A 9,021-nucleotide genomic window follows, 5' to 3' on the forward strand; every position below is an offset into this window, starting at 1 on the left:
CCTTTTCTGCAATGTGAAACCATCTTAATCCTTAGAAAGCTCGGGAGAATCTTTGAGAGGTGGATTTAGCACTTGTAAGTGAAAACCAGGGGGGTAAACAAGTGAACATCTCTTTTCCCCACTAACTTCATAGCTATCTTTGGGTGAGATCTAAGTTTCACAATATTTTGAACTGGTCATTCAGAACTCTGCTATTCATTTCTCTAAAGACAAAGAGAACTAAGGTAACAAGTAGGCTACACTGGGAAAAGCAGTGTGCACGTACATGTAGGATGTCTAAACAAAAAGAGTAGGATATTTCTCATCTGTTCTCAGCTTCCAAATCTAGGGCTTTCATGAAGAGAGAAAATAAAGAATAGAATGAAATATATAAGTAATATAAGAATAGGATGAAATATACATGTATAATTATATAAGGTATAATTATCCCAATAAATATAGTAATTAACACATTAGCAATAGATCTAATATCAGTATACAGAGATAAACTATAAACCTCATTGATGCCCCCCATTACCCTGCACCTATCACCAACATGACCTCTTGGTTAGTCTCACCATGTGAATCATGGTCTATTCCCACCTTCTCAAATTCCAGGTCTCAAATTCCAGACATGTTTTGTTGCAGGAATACAGGAAGATAATCTTATCTCTATTCAAGCAGGAGCTGCATAAGCCCATAACTTAGTCGTGTTGAAAACGATGTTGTATGGTTAATAACCATTGGATTCTGAGTACTGGGATGTTGACATAATATTGACGGTAAATGGATTTTGCTGAGGCTTGAATTCACAAAAATTTGAGCTACATAAAAATCTATTGAAAAATATACTTTATTTAAAGAGAAAAGTTTTTCTTTATTGCTATTCATGACAAGAAAATTTCTAATTCACTGTACTTACACTTAAGGAGATGTTACATAAAATGTTGATAGCTTTAATAAACTCATATAAACATGAGATTCTGCTTGATAAAATACTGCATCATGATCTTAGAAAAGTCTAGAATGTATTTGGTAAGATTATCTCTTCAGCAAAGTTCGCTAAATTTGGTCACATAAATAAAAAGTTTTAGATCACTCTCTGATCTCTTACAAATTTTAGAAAAGCTTTTCTATGCAGGAGCATTTAGTATACTTATTAAATTAGAATTATTAAGCTCTAATAAGTAAAACATTCTCTTCAGGCTAGAAGAGAATCTGGGACATGTTTCATCAGCAGTAGTATATTCATTTAACATATATTTATTGACTGCCTGCAATACATCAGGTATTGTGAAAAGTATTGACAAGGGAAGCAAAGTTAATAATTAATAGGAGAGAAGAAACATGTATATATCTAACTATAATGAAAGATAAAAACATTGCAAGTGCAGAAGAGAGGGACGTATTAATTGCTGCTGGAAATCTGAGAAGTTTTGAGACAACTCTTGAAGGAGGTCACATTGTGTTGATTACTGTGGATTTCTGTCCTTTGGAATCAAATAAGGTTGGGCCATTAAGGGCTCTTGGTTGCAAATAACAGAAATAAAACTTAAGTTACTTAAAGTATATCTTGAAGAAATTTAAAATAAAAAATCATTACTTTAAATTTAATTCAAATTATTAGTATAAATTTTCTAAGTTTTAAAGGAGCATGAAGTAGCCAAGTACCTTCTTTAAGAAAAGTTTATATATGAAAGTAGGATAGATAAAACAAATAAAGAATAGTTTATTTATTCATTCAAAAGCTGTTTATTAGAAACTGGTTATATACTTGGGCTTTCTTTAGATTCTGGGAATATAGCTTTCAAAACTAATAATAATAATAGATAATATTTATAGAAATATTCTTAAATGCCCTAGAAGTGTTTTTATACTAGCTATAATATGTTAAGAAGACCCCTTCAAGCTTAAATAATGTGCTATAAGCACTCAAAAAAGAGTGAAATAGATATTCTACTAAAACTTGAGAAGGCATTAAGGCACTTGAGCAAAGGGCGTTTGATTTAGTTTTTAAAGAATATTTAACTGAGGGGAAGCATTTGCAGGTGGGCAATAGCATAAGCAGAAGCATGAAAGACTAGATATTACCTCTTACCGTGAAGGCTCTACAATCTAAAAGTATTATTTCTAGTTGATATCCATTTTTATTTCTACGAATATTTATTAAGAGCACTTACATTGGGGACATCGTGCTATGTAACCTTTAATGTGTGTACATTCAGTGGTTTCCATTTGTAAAACATTTGCCCATTGAGATATTAAGAAACTACTCTGTGCTTGAATTTATATCAGGATAATCCAGTGGTGATTAAGATATATATGATCTTTACCTTTCCTAGTGGGGTTTCCTAAAGGAGAATCTAAGAAGAGTGGTACTGGGGGTATGATTAAAGGCTTTTGATAATAAGTTATATCTGAGCTGAGCTGTGTAGAATAAGGTGAAATGGATGGAAGTCATTTAGTGGTAGACCAGTCAGATTTTTCTTGAGTCTCAGTAAAGCCAGATCTGGACCTGCCTTTGTATATTAAAAACACTAAAGTGTGCCCTCCTGTTGGTTTTAGATGATACATTTCCAAAAGATATGGTTTAGCACTAGAGTTTTGTCTATGCAATGGACTATTTTTAGTAGAACTTTGTAATTAGTGATGATCACAATGAAGGAAAAAAGAAGAAGAAAAATAAGGAGGAAGACCAGAATAACAAGGACAAGAAACAGTTGTATTTGATCATAGAGAATTTTGGTTTTTTCAGCCATGACTTAAGATTACCATCTTTATTTTAACTCCCCCAACAATAAGATATTATCCAAGAGAATTGGCTGTCAAATTACTTTGCAAATTAAACTACAGCCTAACACATCTCTATGGGAACTAAAGAAATGAGAGACCTAATTTTTTATGACATTAGAGATCATTTCATTCAACTTTCTCATTTTGCATATAATGAAACTAGGGCTGAGAGGATTTAAATGTCAGTTGCCAAATTCCATGGTGGATTGCAGCGAAGTCTTATTGGAAAATAATAATGGTATTCTGTGAAGATATAGTTATAAAAGACAGTAAGAAATGAACTCTGACTAACAGAAAATTTGCAAGTATGTCTGCCTCCATTCTCTAATATTTTTCTTCTAGCCACAATATCTTCAACATTGTAAAAAGTAATATATTTGTATAGTGCTTTTCTTTCTTTCCTTTTTATTTGTTGCCCAAGTAATTTAGAATACAGCTTTTATTCCACATTCTTTTATGTCTTTCCCATGTTTGGTCAATGAACCTCAGTCATCCATAAAATCTAGGTAACTTTCTTTACAAATAATAATGTGGAAACTATTGTATCTTGTAAATCACTGAATGTCAGTTGAGATAAAGGACATGGCAAACTCAGCTTATTTGTGTGCTTTGTATGTGGTGCCACAGTGACCGAAAACCAGTAGTTAAAACACAGAAATATTTTAGAGTTAAGGTGTTTGTGAAAATCTCTCTTAATTAAGTAGTCTACAAAAACTAGGTCGACTTTCTCCTTTCAGTTACCTTAGAATTATAAAAGATAATGTTTACTAAGAAAAACAATGAGGTCCTGTTATTGAGGGGTTTTTTTTTTTTTGGTTTTTGTTTTGAATGCTCAGTACAATGCCAAGACTTTTACATGCCTTGTTTTATTTAATTCTTATACTGATTTGGGGAAATTATTTTTATTTTAAATAAATGGAAATTGATGTTCAGAGACAGAATCATCATATATTATAGGTCACCCAGATTCCTTTCACATTTAAAAATTAATATCTTTCCCATGGCTTCTGTGGCCTACATAATTCTAAGTAAATCTGATAGTCTCCTGTGTCTCCACCTCACTTATACTGGTTTTTACCTTTCCTTCTATGTTTCAGTCACATTGGCTTCCAGATGTCACCATCTTCCACTTAATGGCCAATGTGTCGATTCTCTCCCTTGGCTCTTCACACAGCAGACGTCTCCTTACTCAGTTGTAGTTTTCATGCCATCTCTTCAGAAGGCCTTCTCTGAACCTCTCATCTAAAACAGGTTGGAAAAGTTTTCACCATCTCAGCGACCTGTTGCTTAATATTTATCGCAATATGTAATTATATATTCATTCTTTTATTTTGTAATCTCTAGGAGGTTAGGAAGTCTTAGAATAACATCTGGAGCAAACTAAGTACACAGAAAATATGAAGAAATAAGCATCCTTAAAATTCTTTAAAATAAAAGGAATTGAAAGCAGGTAGGTTTCACAGTACTACGCTTTCCCTGTCCCCACTCTGTTTTGTTATACTCCATTGCCCAGCTAAGCTGCACCTATATTTGGGCTCACTGGGATCTCTCCTTTTCCTGAACTCTGCATCCTTCTAGAATTTATTATGAATTAATTAGACTTATTGGTCCGTAATTCATGGGTTCACAGCTTCTCTTCCCTTCTGGATTACAACCTTCACAACTCATAGTTTGCATCCATTATATTGGAGGTGATTTCTCACCAGTGACATTTTGAGCTTCTTCCTGATTAAAATGTCTCTATTTTTCAGATCTCTATATTTAAAATTCCTTTTTCAATTAAATTTATTGAGATGACATTGGTTAATAAAATTATATAGGTTTCCAGTATACAGTTCAATAATATGTCATATGTATATTGCATAGCGTGCTCACTGCCTAGAGTTAAATATCCCTCTGTCCCCATATATTTGACCCCCTTTACTCTCATCTATTCCCCGTCCCTCTGGTAATCACTAATCTGCTGTCTGTATCCATGAGTCTCTGTTTGTCTTGTTTTGTTTTGGTTTTTTTTGCTTTCAGTTTCCCACATATGAGTGAAATCACATGATTCTTAACTTTCTCTGACTGACCTATTTCACTTAGCATGATAATCTCAAGATCCATCCATGTTGTCACAAACGGCAGTATTTCTTCTTTTCTTATGGCTAATATTCCGTTGTATATGCATACAACATCTTCTTTAACTAATTGTCTATGGAAGGGCACTTTTGTTATTTCCATGCCTTGGCCACTGTGAATAAAATTCTTAAGCTTCAGGAATCTTACATGTGACAAATAAAATGTATTTTCTCAGGTATTATTTTATTTGTTCAATTATTAACAGCTTTGAGTAAATTTTCAAGTGTTTATCAGCTCCTTTGTATCATCTTTTATGAGATGCTTGGTTTTTTTTTTCCTCATCCAGTCTTTTGCTTTGGGATTATTTGATTTAATTTAAGCCTACTTGGTTTTCATTTTTTCATTTCTTTGTTTTTTGTCTACAAATGTTGCAAACTATACAATATGATATATGATAAATATTGATACAATGTCATACAACTATGATTTATAATTTTATGGGGCTTACAGTCTAATAGTGATAACACTTTCTGCATTTAGGAAATTGCCAATATCATACTTGCTGTAAATAATTTCCTCAATTTGTCTTTTGGTATTGTTTATACCTTTTCCTCCTTTTCTCCCTTCCACACTTCCTAAGAAATATTAAGCCAGATAATAAAGAAATAAGTATTTTTTAAGACATCTGTCTAATTGGAATCAGAGGAGCTAGAATAATGAGATCAAGCACATATTCGAAATATAATAAAAAATTTTTACTTTTGAATAAAGGAATTATTACATTCAGGAAGTACAAATGTTATAAAAATTGACAACTCAAAATACTAGAGTAAAACCACATAATGATGCCATTGAAGAGACAAACAAAAAAGCAGCCAAAAATGGACACCAAATACCAAGAATGAGACAGATGATTTGTAACAGTAAAAAGAGAAACCTAAAAAAGTGGCATCATATTTACAATATGAAACAAGCAAAAAACTCTCAATTAGGACATATTTAAATTAAGACTTCAGATATACAAAAGTTGGAAAGGTTTACTAAAAAAAAACTATTCAAATATACTCAAGGAAAAAATGTACTCTAAAATTATTAAATATACACTCAAAGAAAAAAATAATGTCAGAATAAAGATGAGATTATACAACTATAATAATAATAATATCTAATTTTTGTACCTAATGTTTATAAGATAGAACTTAATCATCCAATTGCAATAGCATTTCATTCAGGAGGAAATACAGTCCCATAATATTCTAATATTCTTGTCTTCAGAAGAGTAATAAAACTGTTTTGTTCATCTATCTGCACATTTTGTTAAGCTAAATATTAATTTGAATATAACTAGTATCAGTGTGGGTTGAGTGTGCAAACTTTCAAACTAATAAAGAGAAAAAAATGATAAAACAAAAAGAAAATTTTACATCTGAAGAAAATATGTTAGAGGACAATGGAACATCATTTTCTTAAGTGTTTCTGTTGGGCTCCCTCCCTGACAGATTGACTTTGTGGTTTGCTCTACTTCCTTTGGTTTTTTAAGTCTAATTAGAGTCTGCAAGCTGTAGCCTATGAGACCCCACCCATAGAACTGGTTTGGTCATGAGTTTGTGTTTTCTTTCAACTCTCTGTCCACTTTTTGGGTGAAGCTTAAATCACTAATGTTTAAATCACTTGGCTGAGGTGTCACCAAGTATATGATATCAGAGAGGCCTGGAAACGTAAAACCCTTTTATCTCTTTTTTTGAAACACACAGACTCAACCACAGAATATGAGTCCTACTGTAAAACCTTTGAAAAAAATTACCCAAGAGGAAATGACACCTAAATTTATTAGGTAACATACCAAAGAAGTGATAATAGCACCACTATGAGAAGAGCAATCTTTAGGTAGGAGCATTTGGCAAGGACCAACTGGGCCTGAATGTGACGATGAGCCACTTCTTTACAAGGAAATTCCCAGCTGGGTAGCATGGAGTTTTGTGTCTTCCAGCACAAGATCAAAAACAAACTCCATGGAAACTTGCTGAAGTTCAAGCCCAGTTTCCCAGGTTTGTTTATTGTCTTGGCCCTGTGGACTCTGAATACAACACAGTCATCCAAGAAGCTTTGCGCCAGATTGACTTTGCTTTTGCTGCTTTCTATCTAGAGTTCTGACCAAGTGGTTTCTCCAAGAATGGGTTCTGAAATCTAAACTTAATTTATTGCCTGTCTACCTGCTGTTTTAGCCCTATGGATCAGCTCAGGCCTTCCCAGCCCACACTATTAGTGTTGTCAGTAAAGTGCTAAAGAGTTCTGGAAACAAAGCCAAACTGCTTGGGTAGAGATCTGCCATTTGCAACAAACTAGATGTGTATGTAATATTAAGGCAAACACTGAATCTCTTAAATATCCACTTTCTCATCAGAACAATAGAAAAAAATAATCTGAATCAGAAAAAAAAGTCAGAAGATAGAAAAGGTTTATAAGCATACAGTTTACGGAAAAAAAAAACTGCAAATGCTGAAATATATAAATCAGAGATGAAGTTTTTAGAGATGCAATTCTCTCCTATTGGAGTGCTAGAAATGATAGATATTGATAATACCCCAAAGGAGGATACAAGAACTTTAATAAATTCTTGCTGAGAATGAACAATAATTCTGAATTTTTGAAAATAATACTATCTCTTCAGATAGTTCTAAAATATATTTGATAGAAATATTTTCACATTTGCAATACATATGTAATATGATATTGATTGAAAACTTCCATATATTAACAAAAAATTGAGACTATCCTAAATTCATCAATAGTAGAATAATATGTAATTATGATATAGTAACAATACAATCATGTTATATAATAATAAAACTTAATATTTTCATAATATACTACAAAGTGGAAAATCAGGTCATAGAAGAATATGTAAGTACCATATAGGTATCATATAAGAACAGTATGTGAATAAGCACAGCTTATACTTAGTCATTATTAGCAGTACGATTAAATTGTAATGGTTGATAAAGAGACATTTCTGTAGGCTATGCAGGTCAAACAAGAGTTGGGTACTCGTTCAGTTATTTAAGTCTACGCTTCCCAAGCTTTCACTGATCAGAAACTTCACAATATAAAAAGAAACTGACATGGAGTTGTCAAAATTTATTTGGCCAAATTCAACCATTAATATATCATGCAATTTCATGAGCTATTTTTTAAAGAAAATATTTTAACCCCAAAATGGCAAAACAAATACTTATTTACTCAGAATAAAGAAAAATATCTTTAAACTGAAAAAATGGCATTTAGAAAAAACTGAAAATTTTATTCTAGTTTTTCCGGTTCTTATAGCATTTTTGAAAATTCTGTCATAGAGTCATAGCCTGTCATTTATGAAATACTGATTTAGTTTCTTTTTATTTGTGTCTGTTTCCAGCAAATAGAAGAAGAGGAAAAAAGGCATTTACATAACTAAAGAAAGGGTAAACTGAAAATGAAACCTCGCCAGGGATAAAAATGTAAGCAAAGCTTAATGGAGAAGGTGAGTTTTAAACTTAAAACCAAAACGTTGCCTTGCCAATAATCCAGGCCAGTATTCTGAAGTCAGGCTCTCCACTGGAATTACCTAGACAGTTTTCAAAGAAATATGATACATTAATCCCATCTCCAGAGATTCTGATTCAATTGGTCTGGTGTGGGGCCCAAGCTTAGATATTTTTTAAAGAATTTCTCATGTGATTCTAATGAGCAGCTAGAGTTAAGAGGCACTGGCCACACTTTTTTTTTTTTTTTAATAATGGGAATCATCAATAAATAAAGTGAATCCTAAGTAATCACTTTAAGAAATGTGTTCGAAAAAAGGAATGATTTGGGTACAAATCCAAAAGAGTACTCATTTGTTTATTTAGTCGTTCATTTGTTTTTTCCTATCTCCCCTACCTCACTTGCTGCCCCAGGAAGGATCAGGACTCTTGACTATTTTTGTTTATCACCTTATCCGCAGAGCACAGAATGGTGCCTAGCTCAAAGTAGGTGTTCAATAAAATGTCTGTTTAAAAAATAAGAAAACAAATACGTTTGAAAAACAAAGTAAACATAAAAATTAAAACAAGTATTTCAGAAATAATATTCAAATACCTCATTTCGGCCTAATAAATTAAGAGTCAGATAATTTAAATAATTTACTCTAAGTCGCAGAGATACATTAAAACT

Source organism: Rousettus aegyptiacus, unplaced genomic scaffold (genome assembly GCF_014176215.1).
Source record: "Rousettus aegyptiacus isolate mRouAeg1 unplaced genomic scaffold, mRouAeg1.p scaffold_m13_p_15, whole genome shotgun sequence".
In the NCBI taxonomy this organism is placed as follows: Eukaryota; Metazoa; Chordata; class Mammalia; order Chiroptera; family Pteropodidae; genus Rousettus; species Rousettus aegyptiacus.